We start from the raw sequence: 20298 nt of genomic DNA on the forward strand, positions 1-20298 counted from the left end.
GCCCCATGGAGCTCAATGGGCTTGTATAATTCTGGAATGCTAGCAGAGGCTCTACACATGCAGCCCCATGGAGCTCAATGGGCTTGTATAATTCTGGAATGCTAGCAGAGGCTCTACACATGCAGCCCCATGGAGCTCAATGGGCTTGTATAATTCTGGAATGCTAGCAGAGGCTCTACACATGCAGCCCCATGGAGCTCAATGGGCTTGTATAATTCTGGAATGCTAGCAGAGGCTCTACACATGCAGCCCCATGGAGCTCAATGGGCTTGTATAATTCTGGAATGCTAGCAGAAGCTCTACACATGCAGCCCCATGGAGCTCAATGGGCTTGTATAATTCTGGAATGCTAGCAGAGGCTCTACACATGCAGCCCCATGGAGCTCAATGGGCTTGTATAATTCTGGAATGCTAGCAGAGGCTCTACACATGCAGCCCCATGGAGCTCAATGGGCTTGTATAATTCTGGAATGCTAGCAGAGGCTCTACACATGCAGCCCCATGGAGCTCAATGGGCTTGTATAATTCTGGAATGCTAGCAGAGGCTCTATACATGCAGCCCCATGGAGCTCAATGGGCTTGTATAATTCTGGAATGCTAGCAGAGGCTCTACACATGCAGCCCCATGGAGCTCAATGGGCTTGTATAATTCTGGAATGCTAGCAGAGGCTCTACACATGCAGCCCCATGGAGCTCAATGGGCTTGTATAATTCTGGAATGCTAGCAGAGGCTCTACACATGCAGCCCCATGGAGCTCAATGGGCTTGTATAATTCTGGAATAACAGCCTTGCCATGACTGAATGTTCCTCAGTATTGTGGCACTGCAAAAGAAGGGAGGGGGGGGGGCTCAATAGAGTTCATTCAAAGCAGGTTTTTAATGGGAGGCAAGTATCGTACAAGCCCTTTCCTGTGCTTTTCAGAAATGTGACCAAGTGCTCTGTTGAGAGCTTTTAGCATAATTAAGACAGAGTCACTCTGTGAAGAAGAAAGTCAAAAGGTACAGCTACAGCTCTCCTGACCCCTTACAGTACTACTGCACACAGCATGCATTGACAGCCAAGAAGAGCTTTGTGCATTTAAGAGAAAGTGAACATTGATTTAGGGCAGGGAGTAAAAGAAAAAAGGGATACATGACTAGTTGTAAAAGTCACACTAATTGTAAATCCTTCAGCATCAATGTGAAAGCTATAGTGTAGCTAACCCTCTTTCTTCTCTCCAGGGCCTGGTTACCAAGGTGAGGAGCATCAATGTGAAAGCTACACCGTAACTAACCCCTCTCTCATCTCCAGGGCCTGGTTACCATGGTGAGGAGCATCAATGTGAAAGTTACACCGTAACTAACCCCTCTCTCATCTCCAGGGCCTGGTTACCATGGTGAGGAGCATCAATGTGAAAGCCTTACTGTAGATAACCCCCTCCCTCCTCTCTCGGGCCTAGTTACCATGGTGACGAGCATCATGCCTGATTATCTGACAGAGAATAATATCGAAAAATCTTGCTCCTTTTTTGACAATCTTGTTCTCAATACTACTGAAGGCGATCACATGTACTGTAACTAGATCAGCTGTTGCGAGACAGCCTGCTGTTCTTGACTGGTCTGCATACTGCATGGCAGTGTACATGAAACACGTGCACATTAACTACCTCTCAGGCGCTGGCCCACGTATGGTACAGTATTTTCTTATTAAGAACTGCTGTATGTTGCAAACTACCGATTCCTGCAATGGTTATTTTTACATAGCAACCTGTTTAATGCTGGTAGATAAGGTAAGGGTTAGAATCTAGCACAGGGGAGACCAGCCCTGGCCCCGGAGAGCCATAATCCTGTAGAGTTTCTGGATATCTTCTAATCATCAACAGTGAAGTGACTGGGAACTGAGTGGAACAAAAACCAGAAGACCCTGCTGCTCTCCAGGATCAGGGCTGGCCGTCCCTGATCTAGCAGATGAACCAGTTTTATTAATGTAGGTTGTATGAACCTGGGCTCAATATTAACAAGAGAGTTCATTTTGCAGTGGGTTGAATTGATTGGAGGTTGAATTGCTGTTGCTTTAAGGCAGTATTCTGATTTTATTTTCCAGTGAATCACAAGTGTCTTTTAAAAGTGATTGAGCACACACTGCATAGAGCTGCACGATTTCTTTAAAATCTGCTTAATGGGGCTCCAAAGAATCCTATGGCCTGGAGGTTGCTGGTTCGAGTTCTGGCTATTCCTCTGCCGGCCATGGATGGGACTTTCCTGGGGCAGAGCGTCGCCCGGATGGGGGGGGAGCTTAGGTTGGCCAGGGTGTCCTCAGCTCACCAGGCATCAGTGAGATGTGGACGCGTTTCAGAGGACGCGTGTGTCCATCTTCGTTCCTCCTGAGTGAGCGTGGGGGTGGCAGCGGTGAGCCGTGTTGTGAAAAAAAATAAATAAATTGGGCTTATCAAATTGGGGAGAAAATAAGAAAAATAAATTGCCGACTCCAAATTAAAATAAATAAATAAATAAATGCGCTTAACGAAAAAGACAACAGCTGCATCAAAGATTGGAAAGATTTTGCTAAAGATCACTCTGTCCAGCACAAGATTGGGACATGTCCTGCGTCTTTATTCTTTTTACATGTATTTATGTTTTTATTTTGTTTGTTAATTCACTGATGGTGAAAATGTAATATCTTTAAAAGTGGATAAAAATTATTGTACTATTTAGCCTTTACTGTTTTTCAGGTAAGCATTTAAATATTAAAGGAACATTTGTTGTGTAAAAGCTCGGGGTGGGAATTTCGAGTAATTTAGTGCTCGAGTACTCAAGACAATATTATTCTACATATGACCATGTTAACAGTAGAACCTCCACGGTTATACTCATACCTGAAACCTCTGCCGGCTGTCACTATGACGGTACATTTTAAACAACATAAAACAATAAAATGAAAGACAACTATCCGACAAAACTCAAAAGGTTTATTCAGGCACATCATATAAAACATCTACATAGCCGAAATGCTGTATTTAAATGAACATAAAAGGGTTTACTTTCTAACATACCACATATAAAGCACTACTTCAAAAAATGAAAAACTATAATAAACATTTCACAAAACTGTAAAAACGAAAGTAGTTTTGAATTTAAAATGAAAGTAACACGTGTCAGCTGTTGCATGCGTCACTCGGTGCAGCACAGAATCCAGGCTGAGCTGCTGCACTCTGCAGCTTTGCAGTTTTGTGATCGAAATGTTTCTGCTGAAGCGCTGTGGCGAGCTTCATGATGAAATCTCTCCTACTGATATCTTCCCTGGTGCATTCCTTGTATTAAACTAAGGAACTGATGACTGCCAGGCCCAGTAGAGATAACAGGATTGTCTGTATATACACACACACACACATACAGTGCCTATAGAAAGTCTACACCCCCCTGAACTTTTTTCACCTTTTGTTGTGTCCGTGCCTCAGAGTTTCATGCATTTAAATGAGGATTTTTTTTCTACACACCATACTCCACACTGTTAAGGGGAAAAAAGTTTTTATTGAGAAAAAAAATTATGTATGAAAAATACAAAACTGAAAGATCATAATTGGATAAGTCTCCACCCCTCTGAGTTAATGCTTGGTGGAAGCACCTTTGGCAGCAATTACAGCTGTGAGTCTGTTGGGATAGGTCTCTACCAAATTTGCAAACCTAGATTTGGCAATATTTGACCATTCTTCTTTACAAAACTGTTCAAGCTCTGTTAAGTTCTTTGGGGAGTATTGATGGACAGCAATCTTCAAGTAATTCCACAAATTTTCGATTGGATTTAGGTTGGGGCTCTGACTGGGCCACTCAAGGACATTTACCTGTTTGGCCACTCCAACACTTTTCACAATGTATCCGAGCATCTTGTTAGCCTTTTTTATAGCTTCCCCACATTGCCTAGATGAAGACATTTCTGAGTCAACAAAAACTCCTAGGTCTTTTTCATAGATTCCTTCTCCAATTTCAATATCTCCCATATGATATTTATAATGTACATTTTTATTTCCTGCGTGCAGTACCTTACACTTTTCTCTATTAAATGTCATTTGCCATGTGTCTGCCCAGTTCTGAATCTTGTCTAGATCATTTTGAATGACCTTTGCTGCTGCAACAGTGTTTGCCACTCCTCCTACTTTTGTGTCGTCTGCAAATTTAACAAGTTTGCTTACTATACCAGAATCTAAATCATTAATGTAGATTAGGAATAGCAGAGGACCTAATACTGATCCCTGTGGTACACCGCTGGTTACCACACTCCATTCTGAGGTTTTTCCTCTAATCAGTACTTTCTGTTTTCTACATGTTAACCACTCCCTAATCCATGTACATGTGTTTCCTTGAATCCCAACTGCGTTCAGTTTGAGAATTAATCTTTTGTGCGGGACTTTGTCAAAAGCTTTCTGGAAATCTAAATAAACCATGTCATATGCTTTGCAATTATCCATTATCGATGTTGCATCCTCAAAAAAATCAAGCAAGTTAGTTAGGCACGATCTCCCTTTCCTAAAACCATGTTGACTGTCTCCCAGTACCCTGTTACCATATAGGTAATTTTCCATTTTGGATCTTATTATAGTTTCCATAAGTTTGCATATAATAGAAGTCAGGCTTACTGGTCTGTAGTTACCTGGTTCAGTTTTGTTTCCCTTTTTGTGGATCGGTATTACGTTTGCAATTTTCCAGTCTGTCGGTACCACCCCTGTGTCAAGAGACTGCTGCATGATCTTGGTTAGCGGTTTGTAAATTACTTCTTTCATTTCTTTGAGTACTACTGGGAGGATCTCATCCGGCCCAGGGGATTTGTTTATTTTAAGAGCTCCTAGTCCCTTTAACACTTCTGCCTCAGTTATGCTAAAGTTATTTAAAACTGGATAGGAACTGGATGACATGTGGGGCATGTTGTCAGTATCTTCCTTTGTAAAAACTTGTGAAAAGTAATCGTTTAACATATTTGCTATTTTTTTTCTTCCTCTACGATTTTGCCATTTGTATCTCTTAAACATTTAATCTCCTCTTTGAATGTTCTCTTGCTGTTGTAATATTGGAAAAACATTTTGGAATTGGTTTTAGCTCCCTTAGCAATGTTTATTTCTATTTCTCTCTTGGCCTTTCTAACTTCCTTTTTGACTTGCGTTTGCAGTTCCGTGTACTCTTTCTGCGTACTTTCTTTTTGGTCTTTTTTTAATGCTCTGTAAAGTGCCTTTTTTTCGCTGAACATTTTTTTAAATTGATCTATTAAAGCATTTTGGCAATTCTGTTTTACATTTAGATTTGTCTACTTTAGGGATGTAATTGTTTTGCGCCTCTAGTACTACATTTTTGAAGAACAACCATCCTTCTTCTGTGGGTGTTTTCTCTATTTTACTCCAATCTACTTCTGTTAGTCTCTGTTTCATACCTTCATAGTTTGCTTTTCTAAAATTGTAAACCTTAGCTTTAGTCATTACTTTTGGGGATTTAAAAAACACTTCAAATGAGACCATGTTGTGGTCTGAGTTTGCCAGTGGTTCTCTGACCTCTGTTTTAGTTATTCTGTCTTTGTTATTTGAAAAGACTAAATCAAGGCATGCCTCCCCTCTAGTCGGTGCCTTGACAAATTGTGTTAGGAAGCAGTCATTTGTCATTTCCACCATTTCTATTTCATCCTTCGCGCTACCCACCGGGTTTTCCCATTTTATTTGGGGGAAGTTGAAATCCCCATTAGTATGGCTTCTCCTTTGCTACACGCATTTCTAATGTCATTGTATAACAGATTATTGTGCTCACCGTCTGAATCTGGCGGTCTATAGCATGCTCCTATTATTATGCCCTTTGAATTTTTGTCTGTTATTCTGACCCATATTGATTCGGTTTTATTTTCTTTGTCCAGGTTTAACACCTGGGCTTCAAGACTGTTTCTTATGTATAGCGCTACCCCTCCTCCTCTTCTGTCCTGCCTGTCTTTCCTATACAGTGTATACCCACAAATATTATATTCGTCCCCATCACTCTCAGATAACCACGTTTCTGTAACACCTATCACATCATAGTTACCTGTTAGTGCAGTAGCTTCAAGTTCTAGAATTTTGTTTCTGATACTTCTAGCATTTAGATAAATACATTTAATGGTTGTCTTACCTGAGTTGTTGTTCTTGTTTTGATGCGGTCTCCCTTCTGTTTTTTTTTTGTTGATTTCTCCCCCCTTCCTTTCTAGTTTAAATGCTTCCGAACCTGCTCGAGGATCTTTTCTCCGAGTAGACTAGTTCCCTTGTTATTTAAATGCAGTCCATCCCGTCTATACAGATAGTCCTCGTTGTAGAATGTGGTCCAATGATCAAGATAGGTGAAGCCTTCCCGTGTGCACCACGTCTTCAGCCATGCGTTTTGATTAATTATTTCCAGCTGTCCATATGGTCCTTTGCAAGGTGCGGGTAGTATACCAGAAAATACCACAGTTTTGGTTTTCTCTTTTAATTTCCTTCCTAGCTCTCTGAATTTGTTTTGCAGGGATTTTGGTCTGTCTCTTCCAATGTTGTTTGTACCGATGTGGACGACTACTACCGGGTCGTCTCCTGTTCGTTCTAGGAGCCTGTCCACGTTCTCAGTGATGTGCTTGACCGAGGCTCCCGGAAGGCAGCACACTGTTGTAGTAAGGGGGTCCAAACTGCAAACTGAACTTGCTGTGTTTCTCAATATGGAGTCCCCAACAATCATGACCTCCCTTCTTTTTGCTGTCTGGTCACCACTGTCAATAGGGTCCTGGATGTTGTTCCTTTCATTCTCTTGTTGTTGGTTCTGCTCATCAAAATTCTGAAGTGACTCAAATTTGTTGGTTGTTTTGATTTCTGGTGGTTGTGTTTGACGAAGTTTCTTTTTTTCCCTGCTTCTGCCTACCTGAACCCAGCTGTTCTGACCTTCTATCTCCCTGGTGGCTTTCAGTCTGTTAGGGGTGATGCAGACTTCCATGAATTGTGGGTGTGCCAGTTCCTCAAGATCCTGTTGCTGTCTCACTTCTTCCAGCTCCATTTCTAGCATACTTACTAGTTTATGCAAATCCTGGATCGCGCGGCACTTTACACACACTTGGTTTAGCTCCGCTGGGTTTTCTCGGATTTCCCACATCAAGCAGGTGTCACAGATTACTGGCTTGAAGACCATGTTGAGGGTTTTTTTTTTTTTTTGAAGTTTAGTTTCTTCTGCAGCTGTCAACCTGCTTTCAAACTGCTTCGAAACTGCTCTGTACTTTTCCACGCCTGTACTTCTCCCACTCGCTGTCGCTTCCACTCGCTGTCGCTGGGAAGACTGCCTCGTTTAACTGCGTTGTTCTGCTGTGCTGTCGGCTCCTCCCCTCGCCCGTGTCTCAAAACGGCGCTGAATTTGAATCAGCTGCTCCGAGTTTCAGCTTGTTTGTTATCAGAAAAACACACGCGGCTGTGTTTCCCCAATGTCCTCTGTTTTCTGATTAAAGCAATTCAAGATGCAATTTCTCCTTTCTGCTTCGAAACTGCTCTGTACTTTTCCACGCCTGTACTTCTCCCACTCGCTGTCGCTTCCACTCGCTGTCGCTGGGAAGACTGCCTCGTTTAACTGCGTTGTTCTGCTGTGCTGTCGGCTCCTCCCCTCGCCCGTGTCTCAAAACGGCGCTGAATTTGAATCAGCTGCTCCGAGTTTCAGCTTGTTTGTTATCAGAAAAACACACGCGGCTGTGTTTCCCCAATGTCCCCTGTTTTCTGATTAAAGCAATTCAAGATGCAATTTCTCCTTTCTGCTTCGAAACTGCTCTGTACTTTTCCACGCCTGTACTTCTCCCACTCGCTGTCGCTTCCACTCGCTGTCGCTGGGAAGACTGCCTCGTTTAACTGCGTTCTTTGGGTCATGAGCTGTGTTAGGTTTGTGCCAAACATAAGGCTTTGCATTTGGGCCAAAAAGTTCCATTTTAGTTTTATTAGACCACAAAACTTTTTGCCACATGGCTACTGAATCTCCTGAGTGTTTTTTTGCATACTTCAAAAGGTATTCAAGATGGGCTTTCTTGAGTAATGGCTTCCTTCTTGCCACCCTACCATACAGGCCAGATTTGTGGAGTGCTTGGGAGATTGTTGTCACCTGCACACTTTGACCAGTCTTGGCCATAAAAGCCTGTAGCTCTTGCAAAGTTGCCATTGGCCTCTTGGTAGCACCTCTGATCAGTCTCCTTGCTCGGTCATCCAGTTTGGAGGGACGGTCTGATCTAGGCAGGGTCTTGGTGGTGCCATACACCTTCCACTTCTTAAAAATCATCTTGACCATGCTCCAAGGGATATTCTTTGATATTTTTTTAAACCCATCTCCTGATCTATGCCTTTCAACAACTCTGTCCCTGAGTTCTTATGAAACTGCCTTCGTGCTCATGGTTGAGTCTTTGCTTTGAAATGCAACTACCTACCAGAAGGAACCTACAGGAACTGCTGAATTTATCCTGAAATCATGTGAATCACTACAATTTAACACAGGTGGAGGCCACTTAACTTGGTGTGTGATTTTGAAGGCGATTGGTTACACCTGAGCTAAAATTTAGGATTGCTATTACAAGGGGGGTGGATACTTATCCAACCAAGCTATTTCAGTTTTTATTTTTAATTAATTTTCTACAAATTTCTACAATATTTTTTTCATTTGGAAGTTGAGGCGTAAGATGTGTACATAAATGGAAAAAAAAAAAAAACTATGGTCATTCACTGGTCATTCCATTCTCGCAGTACAGGACCACTGACAGGGCTTTATCCTCGCCTTCCTTTTCATCTCCAGCCCAGACAGTAGAGTCAGCTTTCACACACACTCAGATCTCATAGGGAAGTTTTCAGAGCAATTCTACTTCCTTCCGCTCTCACCACCTCCTGTCCTCCCTCAATCCACACAGCAACTCATACTGTAGCATTCCTGTCCTCCTTCAATACACACTGCAACTCACTGTAGCATCCCTCCTGTCCTCCTCCCTCAATCCACACAGCAACTCATACTGTAGCATCCCTCCTGTCCTCCTCCCTCAATCCACACAGCAACTCATACTGTAGCATCCCTCCTGCCCTCCCTCAATCCACACTGCAACTCATACTGTAGCATCCATCCTGTCCTCCCTCAATCCATACTGCAACTCATACTGTAGCATCCCCGTCCTCCTTCAATACACACTGCAACTCACTGTAGCATCCCTCCTGTCCTCCTCCCTCAATCCACACAGCAACTCATACTGTAGCATCCCTCCTGTCCTCCTTCCTCAATCCACACTGCAACTCATACTGTAGCATTCCTGTCCTCCTTCAATACACACTGCAACTCACTGTAGCATCCCTCCTGTCCTCCTCCCTCAATCCACACTGCAACTCATACTATAGCATCCATCCTGTCCTCCCTCAATCCACACTTCAACTCACTGTAGCACCCCTCCTGTCCTCCACCCTCAATCCACACAGCAACTCATACTGTAGCATCCCTCCTGCCTCCCTCAATCCACACTGCAACTCATACTATAGCATCCATCCTGTCCTCCCTCAATCCACACTGCAACTCACTGTAGCATCACTCCTGTCCTCCTCCCTCAATCCACACTGCAACTCATACTGTAGCATCCCTCCTGTCCTCCTCCCTCAATCCACACTGCAACTCATACTATAGCATCCATCCTGTCCTCCCTCAATCCACACTGCAACTCACTGTAGCATCCCTCCTGTCCTCCACCCTCAATCCACACTGCAACTCACTGTAGCATCCCCTGTCCTCCCTCAATCCATACTGCAGCATGCCCACTGTCCTCCCTCAATCCACACTGTAGCATCCTCCCTGTCCTCCCTCAATCCACACTGTAGCATCCCCGTCCTCCCTCAATCCACACTGTAGCATCCCCATCCTCCCTCAATCAACACTGTAGCATCCCCCCTGTCCTCCCTCAATCCACACTGTAGCATCCCCCCTGTCCTCCCTCAATCAACACTGTAGCATCCCCACTGTCCTCCCTCAATCAACACTGTAGCATCCCCCCTGTCCTCCCTCAATCAACACTGTAGCATCCCCACTGTCCTCCCTCAATCCACACCGTAGCATCCCCCCTGTCCTCCCTCAATCCACACCGTAGCATCCCCACTGTCCTCCCTCAATCAACACCGTAGCATCCCCACTGTCCTCCCTCAATCCACACCGTAGCATCCCCCTGTCCTCCCTCAATCCACACTGTAGCATCCCCCTGTCCTTCCTCAATCCACACTGTAGCATCCCCGTCCTCCCTCAATCCACACTGTAGCACCCCCCCTGTCCTCCCTCAATCAACACTAACATCCCCCCTGTCCTCCCTCAATCCACACTGTAGCATCCCCCCTGTCCTCCCTCAATCCACACTGTAGCATCCCCGTCCTCCCTCAATCCACACTGTAGCACCCCCCCTGTCCTCCCTCAATCAACACTAACATCCCCCCGTCCTCCCTCAATCCACACTGTAGCATCCCCCCGTCCTCCCTCAATCCACACTGTAGCATCCCCGTCCTCCCTCAATCCACACTGTAGCAATCCCACTGTAGCATCCCTGTCCTCCCTCAATCCACACTGTAGCATCCCCCCTGTCCTCCCTCAATCCACACTGTAGCATCCCCCCTGTCCTCCCTCAATCCACACTGTAGCATCCCCACTGTCCTCCCTCAATCAACACTGTAGCATCCCCACTGTCCTCCCTCAATCAACACTGTAGCATCCCCACTGTCCTCCCTCAATCAACACTGTAGCATCCCCACTGTCCTCCCTCAATCAACACTGTAGCATCCCCACTGTCCTCCCTCAATCAACACTGTAGCATCCCCACTGTCCTCCCTCAATCAACACTGTAGCATCCCCACTGTCCTCCCTCAATCAACACTGTAGCATCCCAACTGTCCTCCCTCAATCAACACTGTAGCATCCCAACTGTCCTCCCTCAATCAACACTGTAGCATCCCAACTGTCCTCCCTCAATCAACACTGTAGCATCCCAACTGTCCTCCCTCAATCAACACTGTAGCATCCCAACTGTCCTCCCTCAATCAACACTGTAGCATCCCAACTGTCCTCCCTCAATCAACACTGTAGCATCCCCACTGTCCTCCCTCAATCAACACTGTAGCATCCCCACTGTCCTCCCTCAATCAACACTGTAGCATCCCCACTGTCCTCCCTCAATCAACACTGTAGCATCCCCACTGTCCTCCCTCAATCAACACTGTAGCATCCCCACTGTCCTCCCTCAATCAACACCGTAGCATCCCCACTGTCCTCCCTCAATCAACACCGTAGCATCCCCCCTGTCCTCCCTCAATCCACACCGTAGCATCCCCCCTGTCCTCCCTCAATCAACACCGTAGCATCCCCCCGTCCTCCCTCAATCCACACTGTAGCATCCCCACTGTCCTCCCTCAATCAACACTGTAGCATCCCCACTGTCCTCCCTCAATCAACACTGTAGCATCCCCACTGTCCTCCCTCAATCAACACTGTAGCATCCCCACTGTCCTCCCTCAATCAACACCGTAGCATCCCCACTGTCCTCCCTCAATCAACACCGTAGCATCCCCACTGTCCTCCCTCAATCCACACCGTAGCATCCCCACTGTCCTCCCTCAATCCACACCGTAGCATCCCCCTGTCCTTCCTCAATCCACACCGTAGCATCCCCCTGTCCTTCCTCAATCCACACTGTAGCATCCCCCCTGTCCTCCCTCAATCCACACTGTAGCATCCCCCCTGTCCTCCCTCAATCCACACTGTAGCATCCCCCCTGTCCTCCCTCAATCAACACTGTAGCATCCCCCCGTCCTCCCTCAATCCACACTGTAGCATCCCCCCTTTCCTCCCTCAATCCACACTGTAGCATCCCCCCGTCCTCCCTCAATCCACACTGTAGCATCCCCCCTGTCCTCCCTCAATCCACACTGTAGCATCCCCCCTGTCCTCCCTCAATCAACACTGTAGCATCCCCCCTGTCCTCCCTCAATCCACACTGTAGCATCCCCACTGTCCTCCCTCAATCAACACTGTAGCATCCCCACTGTCCTCCCTCAATCAACACTGTAGCATCCCCCCTGTCCTCCCTCAATCAACACTGTAGCATCCCCCCTGTCCTCCCTCAATCAACACTGTAGCATCCCCCCTGTCCTCCCTCAATCAACACTGTAGCATCCCCCCTGTCCTCCCTCAATCCACACTGTAGCATCCCCCCTGTCCTCCCTCAATCAACACTGTAGCATCCCAACTGTCCTCCCTCAATCAACACTGTAGCATCCCCCCTGTCCTCCCTCAATCAACACTGTAGCATCCCCACTGTCCTCCCTCAATCAACACCGTAGCATCCCCACTGTCCTCCCTCAATCCACACCGTAGCATCCCCCCTGTCCTCCCTCAATCCACACCGTAGCATCCCCACTGTCCTCCCTCAATCAACACCGTAGCATCCCCCCTGTCCTCCCTCAATCCACACTGTAGCATCCCCACTGTCCTCCCTCAATCCACACTGTAGCATCCCCCCCTGTCCTCCCTCAATCCACACTGTAGCATCTGACCCTGTCCTCCCTCAATCCACACTGTAGCATCCCCGTCCTCCCTCAATCCACACTGTAGCACCCAACCCTGTCCTCCCTCAATCAACACTAACACCCCCCCGTCCTCCCTCAATCCACACTGTAGCATCCCCCTGTCCTCCCTCAATCCACACTGTACGTACTGTATCAGGAGATCCCTGGCTCTAGTGATGTCAGCATGATGGGGTTTTTCTTTTCTTATTGTCACCACTTGAGAAACACAGTCAAACAGCAAGACATCTCACTGTTATAAGCTGCTAGTTTCCAGATGCACTGCCCAGAACTAGAACTATGGCTATTGTATTGTAGGCAGATAGTCTTTCTTAGAATAACCTGCTCAAGTAACAGGCAATATTGTGTGATACACCGATTCTGTCCTATCCCCTGCCTGCACTGTGGTTCAGACTCTGGCTTGCAGTGCGCAGGGTCACTGGATCACGCCCATCCTCCACCTTATTACACTCGCAAGTGAAAACATTGTGTATGCGTATTTCTCCACATAAAAACCTCAAAGACCCATCAAATAAATAAAGAGTGAATTGTAGTGGAAGCACAGAGAACACGTTTCCATACTCAGTATTACTGTTGGTCTGTTTTGTTGGTACATTTGCACACACCACTGCTCTTACTCAAACCTGAACCTCTTAAAGTCTGTCTTTAAATCACTATCAATGTACAGCTTCCAGGTTCGTTAAAAAGAATGATTTTTGTAAAATTGTTAGTCCTATATATATATGTGTGTGTGTTTGGTTTCTCTTACTGTATTGTATTAGTAATTTCCAGGAGCTGCACTGTGGTAATGGTGCTTTCCAATTCCTAGTACCCTGTTAAATACACACTATTGTTAGTGTGCCCACAGTACAGGAAGCAGACCTTTATTACTGGCAGTTTGGCTGCGTTTAATGTTGCTGTCAGAGATACAGTAAATATTCACATAGAAGTACCCTTATTTCTGTTTGTTCCTTTAAACCAGCTTGTCTGATCTGAAAGAATCAAAAGAAGCTTACTCTGAGTTTCTCAGCTGGTCCTGTGACTCTCTAAATGATTACAAGCCTCATTGTTCTTCAGTGAGCTGTTATGCATTATGGAAGAACAACAGTTTGCTTCAGTGCTCTATCTTTAGGCGAGCTGTAGCCTCATTTTTTCAATCCTAACCATATTGAACTAAGACAGAGCCATTTGTCAAAGTCTTCCTTGCTGCATTATTACAACACAAAGTTGTCTCATCAACACATCCATTTAATTTTATAACTGAAGCCAGTCAAGGTTACAACAAAACAAATATGACCCTCCCACGATCAATTCATCGCTTATACAACATGGCTGAAACCTGCAACGTTTTAGGGTTTTCATCCGCAGCTTTGAGACACTCGATCAAGCATTTAGCCTCTAAACAGCCAGTTCTCATTGTCCCCATTGGGACGGGAGGGCAGTCCTGTCCGCTCCATGCAGAAGAACTTTAGCTTCAGTGGCTCTTCTAAAGATTACAGCACCGACACAGCAGCTGCATCATTCTTTCAATGCACCTGACATGCTGCAGTTTTTAAAATGCAAGAAGAGAAATGTACTTTGTGTGTGCCGTGTGCTTATATCACACAGAACTATGAGAGTGCATTTCTATCAAGATCAAATCTGACCAATAATGTTTCTAGGCAGGTAAGGAAGAGGTTACACTGCCTTCAGCACGCACATTGCCCTGCTGCTGCCAAAGCTCCACTCCATTAAAACAGCTGCGCATCTGAATTCCAGGAATGCATTACACAATCTAGCCATTTCCTGATCAGAACTGGTTGAAAGTTCAATTCATTTTAACATTTCCATATCAACTAGATTGTAGACCTTCTGTAAAGATGAAAAAAGTCCCCCCCCCACTGTGAAATTATCAGCAATTTAATATGTGCAATTTAAAACAAAAATAATAATAAATTCCGCAGCTGGACCATCCGCCCCTCTCCTGTTTCCATGGACACAACCCATCAAGCTGCACTGAGAGAAACAGTTGCTATGGAGACATACTGTACTTTAAAAATTGGCATTCTATGCATGGACAAAAACGTTTTCACACAACTGAAGGTGTTAAAATGTCTTCATTAAAACTGACGACCAATCAGTCTCATGTGAACAGCCCTCTCAATGGGACTAGATCGGGATTTACAAGCTGGGAAAGTCACCCACCACTGAAACTCCTGTGTGAAAGTTAAACTAAGAATTTTTAAGAATGTGAAGTTCTTGTGTTTATCAAAAGACAGAGGGTTTGTTTCACAAATAAAAAACTAAAAAAAACTAAAAATAGATCAAATATGATAGTAGTGACTCCAGCCTCGGCCCTCTATTCTGTACAGCATGTATGGAGCCTGCATGTTACTGTGAACTATTTATATGCAATAACCTGCATTGCTACATGGTTAGCGCTGCTATGGGCTCATTGTAACTTCACACCTTCCAAGGGTCATTTCAGGAACTTCCAGTCACTTTCAACTCCTTCTCTGTTTTTTACAACAATACGAATATTCATCATCATTGTATTAATATTTCCTGCAGCTCACATTTCTTTGTGTTTCAGTAGTAATCATGGATTTTATACTACAAATACTTCTACAGTTGCACCCGTAGTTTCTCATTCAAGTTCAGCGCTGGACTGTCTCCTGTCCCCAGGCTCATGCACCCACTTACATAACCTTCCGTCGTTTCCCGCCACTGTCCGGCTCATCAACTAGTCATATCCATGCTCTGTAACCACCACTTTGCATATTCAATTTGACCAATAGGCAGTCAAAACCTTTGGTTAATAATTCATTCTTAGCAGGGAATGAGTCACCACCTGCATTACTGCCATCTGATGAGGCAGGTATGTTAACATGACCAATATACGATTTGATAAATATCAGTGTGCACATTGCTGATTCAATCAAGGAGTGCTTGGCAGCAAATACCAAGCGTAGCAGTACATCTATTACAAAAGAAAGTGGTCACAGCCCAGTTGAAAAGCCTGAACCAATTAACTCTAGTCTTCTTGATTTGAGTAAACTTGTGTTTAGTATTAAAATCAGATGTAAAAGAACCACCACATTTCAAAGGAGATGAGTCAGAGAAATACTCAATTTGGAACTGGATTGGTGTTATGGAAACGTACCTGAAAAAGAAGGGTTTTACACAGCAAGAGCGTGCTGAAGAGGTTTTTTGTAAACTGGCTGGGAGGGCGAGGGACATTGTTAAGGTCAGTTTACGTAACAATAGTTCATTTCAGAACAATAAGACCGCTGATGTTATATTTTCTGCAATGAAACAGCATTTCAGTAATGCGGTGTATTCTAACATGCTACTAGCTGACTTTATTAAACTAAACCGAAGCAAAACAAAGGTCCAGTTGAGTATTGGATACAATTGAATAAGGCAGCTGAAGTACTCGAAGAGTGTTGAAAAGCAAAGGAAAAATTTTGGATGATCAAAGTCTAACTACAGCAGTAATGTTAATTAGGAATTGCCCAGATAAAGAGTTGACCTATGTAGTTAAGAGCAAGCCTGTTTGTAAAATGGACAGCTGGTGAAGTTCAGGAAGGCTTGGATGAATACCAGAGTGAATGTAACGCTTTAAATTCAATGGTTACTGAAGCTTACCTTGTTCAAGGAGAGCAGCCCTATACTTAATACTATAAACCGGCTGCAACAACTCAACAAGAAGTGACTGAAACCCACACGCCCATGCAAGGTACATTAGATATAGTTCTGGGTTTACTGCAGCGTACCGCAGCTCAGAATAATTAGAACTGCGCCATGCAATGTTCTCATGGGACGGCTTGTGTCAACATTGTGGGGTGATGGATGGCTTTTCAATGAAAGTAGTTAATCAAACCATCAAGCCTATTATACAGAGAAGTGCAAAGACGGCCGATGTGTTCTCAAGCGTAGCCTTGGAAGATTTGAAGATTAATAGTGCTAGCCTTTCAGTGAAATCAACCGAAGATAGTCAAAATGTCAGACACATTGAGGGTTGTAACAGTGTCTACAATGCAGTACTTGCCACATGTTCAGAAGATAGTCGACTGAAAACAATAGGATTGGAAGAGATACCTTTCAACAAATGTGAGATTTCATTGCTCTGGAAAGCTAAATGAACAGTTTTGATTGTACAATACGAGAGCATCTTTTTCAGGAATCATTTGGGCTTTGGTAATGTAAAGGAGTTTAAACATTGCACCAGACTGAAAGATGACAAGCCCTTCTTCTTGCTTTGGTTTATTCAGAAGCTACAGGAAGTGCTGAGCAAAATGGAAGAAAAATAAATCTTACAGAAGTCCTGCAGTGAGTATGCTTCTTCCTTGGTGCTGGTGTGGAAGAAAAATGGGGATCTGCACATTTGTACTGACTTTCGCTGGCTGAATGTTCACACCATGAAAGATGCTCACCCTTTGCCTCATTAAGCTGATGCACAAGCTGCACTTGGGAGAAATGTGTTTTTCAGCACCACCTCGCTTCTGGTTACTACAATGTTGAATTACATGAAGATGATAAGTAGTGCACAGCCTTTACAACGCTTCTTGGTCTCCATGAATACAGCCGCATTAATTAAGTAGAAATAAATATGGGCAACTTGGCTCTGTGGTTCTGCAAAGGCTGTTTCACTAATGACATACTTTTTGGACAAGTTTCAAACACTGAAGTGCCAGCAGTGATGGCCCAACACCAGATTTGGCAGACATGTAGTGAAGCAAGAGCTATGGCTTGCGTTCAACACCTGCAATTCTGGATGTTTCAAGGACAAACTGCATTGTCTACATTATCAACCCAAGAGCTGAGTGAGAAACAACGCCAGGATGACATGTTGGAATGAGTCCTTTTCTATGTCCAACGGAAAAGGAGACCTTTATGCAGAGAGCAAGCTAAGGAAGCTAAAGGTGTGTTGAAGCTATTGTGACATTGACACGAATTAATTCTGCGTGCTGGAGTATTATATAGAGTCTCGAAGCACTTAATTAAAAAGAAAGTCTTCCAATATGTGGTACCCTCGGTCCATAAACCCACTGTTTTAGGAAGATTACATGACAAAGCAGGCCATCAGGAACAACACACGTTGTGGTTGGCCAGGCAGTGGTTCTTTTGGTCATCAATGGAGCAGCATGTGAAGAGCTATGTCCATAGTGGCAAGAGATGCATTGTGAGTGAAACACCAGAGCCAGAAGCAAGAGCACCATTGGTCAACAAAGTAACATCCGCCCCTCTAGAGATAATGTGCATCGACTTCTGGACTGTGGAGACTGGTGTCAATTCCACCGATGTATTAGTAGTGACAGATCACTTCACTAAGTTGTCAAATGGATTGCCATGTCCCAATCAAACAGCTATGACAGTGGCTCAAGGACTGTGGGATAATTTCTTTTGTATATATGGGTTCCCGAAATGCATCCATTCCGACCAAGGTGCAAATTTTTAATGCCACCTAATCTGAAAGTGGCAGGAGTTACAAAGTCGCATATCACACATTATCATCCGGTGGGCAATGGCAATGCAGAATGATTCAACCTCACCTTGGGAAACATGATTCGAGCTCTACCACCAAGAACAAAAGCTAAATGGCCCAGAATGTTGAAAATGTTAACATCCCCGTATAACTGCACTATGCATGAGACGACAGGGTATCCACCCTTTTTGTTGATGTTTGGCAGAGTGCCACGGTTGCCAGTGGATGCGACGTTTGACAGTGTGTTGATAGACAAGACAGTTGTGGATCTCAACACTTATGTCTCTGCTCTGAAGGGTCTGTGAGGCAATGCAATTGGCACAACACCATTCCACAAAGTCGCAGAAGTGCCAGGCTGATGTCTACAACAGAAAGGAAAACAGTCAATCTATCGATACTGGAGACACAGTATTGTGAGCAAACATGGGAGAACATGGAAAAAGGAAGCTTGCAGACAGTTGGGAAAGTGATATCTACATCGTGGTCAAGAAGAACGAAGCCCTTCGCACCTTTGTGATCCACAACATGAACACTGTCTGTTAAACTGTGCATCGCAATCTCATCACGCCCGTGAACTTTTTACCATTGCCAATAGAGGAAGAAGACAATAAGGTAATTGATTCAGCATCTGAAGGAAGTCCATCTGTAAGAAACCGTTGTCACTGCAATGACTTACTGCCCAGTTTGTGATGTACTTGGTACAGGTAGGTTGTCTTTCCACATCGCTCTTATTTCTCTGGAAAATATATATTTTTATTACTATATTAGTTGGTTTAATTATTCTACATATCGTTATTAATGTGTTTGTGTATGATGATATGTAGTGGGAAAGGTTTATTTTTTGTCTTTTTTATTTTTTATTATTGTCCCCCAATATAACTACATAATAGAAACATAATGAATATAAATGTCTATGTATATAGAACATAATAATTTTGTTAAATTGTAAATATAGTAATGTGTAAATGGAAATTATAATGAGTAAACATTTAAAAGTTTAATTAGAAATTAAGTTATCTGTATGAATAGGCACATGCTTTTTTATATTATTATTTCTGTATAGAAAATGAATTGGTTTCCTTTGATGTATGTAGATGTGGTATCAGAGGAGGTCAATTTCAGCCATCTTTTTCTTTTTCCTGCGATGCAGTGTGTGAGGTATTGTACCTGCAATAAATGACTGTTGGTGAACGATTGGTCCAGGACTGATTCCTTACGAAAAAAAAATGACACAACGCAAAACAAGGCCTGCTATAATTGGAGACCAGTGAAAAAAGTGCAGTGAGCATGGATGGGGGTAAATTCCCCATCCCAATAAAACCAGTGGGAATGTGGCTGGAGCCTCAATGAGGTCATTTATTAAATGGGTAGTTAAGGCTCCAGCCACAGTATAAAAGACCCCCTCTGGGCTCATGGTTGTTGGAGAGTTGGACAATCACAGCGAGAGCGAATGCTACCAGCCAGAGAGTAAAAGGTACTCATTCTAAAGTAAACGTGAATTATTGTTTGTGTTCGTTTTGTTTTGCCCCTTGTGCTCTTTTGTTTCATGTAAAGCGTTTTGTTTTGTTTAACTATTTATTTTGTTTATTAAAGACGAGTGCAGCAGCGTGGTTTAGCCCCGTACCATCCAGTGTTTATGTTTCATTTCCTAATCTGACGTCATCACCCACACGCACCACTCAAACCATCTGTGACAACGATTTACTCAAAACAGACTGCTCTTGAAAACAAACACAAAACAACTGGCCTTGCAGCACCGGGCTGCCTCCTCCAGTACATGTCAGTGTTTACTAGTTGTCTGTGTTATCAAGATGAAATGCACTAGTGCACAACGATTTTCATTTCACACATTTTTCTTGTAGCAGTGACACAGTAGCTACACAGTACACCACACCCCGTCACTGTAACACACTGCTACACAGTACAGCACACCCCGTCACTGTAACACACTGCTACACAGTACAGCACACCCCGTCACTGTAACACACTGCTACACAGTACAGCACACCCAGTCACTAACACACTGCTACACCATACAGCACACCCAGTCACTGTAACACACTGCTACACAGTACAGCACACCCTGTCACTGTAATACACTGCTACACATTACAGCACACCAAGATTACAGTGTCCACATAAATCCAGAGCCGGGAAAACAGGACAGATTCATATGTCTCTCCAAAGGGAGGAGGGACAAGATGAAGGGACTGGACCTGCAGTTGTCTGTACTGACTGACCTGTATCCAGAGAGAGCAGAGACAGAGTTCAGAACCGACTGACCTG

At 44.1% G+C, this 20298-nt stretch overlaps 1 protein-coding gene across 4 annotated transcripts in view; it reads right to left on the reverse strand.

Annotated features, from left to right (window-relative positions):
• The window catches only part of LOC121315378 (palmitoyltransferase ZDHHC14-like), a 75920-nt gene that overhangs the window by 48252 nt on the left and 7370 nt on the right, over positions 1-20298 (reverse strand). The window contains exon 1 of one of the 4 annotated variants that reach the window (XM_041249411.1): positions 6118-6150. The exons of the other annotated variants lie outside the window; for them this stretch is intronic. The gene's annotated coding sequence lies outside the window, so the exon portion shown is untranslated. Of the gene's footprint in view, positions 1-6117; positions 6151-20298 lie in introns of those variants that run through there. 4 annotated transcript variants of the gene reach the window in all.

The sequence above is a fragment of the Polyodon spathula genome, chromosome 5, assembly GCF_017654505.1.
Source record: "Polyodon spathula isolate WHYD16114869_AA chromosome 5, ASM1765450v1, whole genome shotgun sequence".
Lineage (NCBI taxonomy): Eukaryota > Metazoa > Chordata > Actinopteri > Acipenseriformes > Polyodontidae > Polyodon > Polyodon spathula.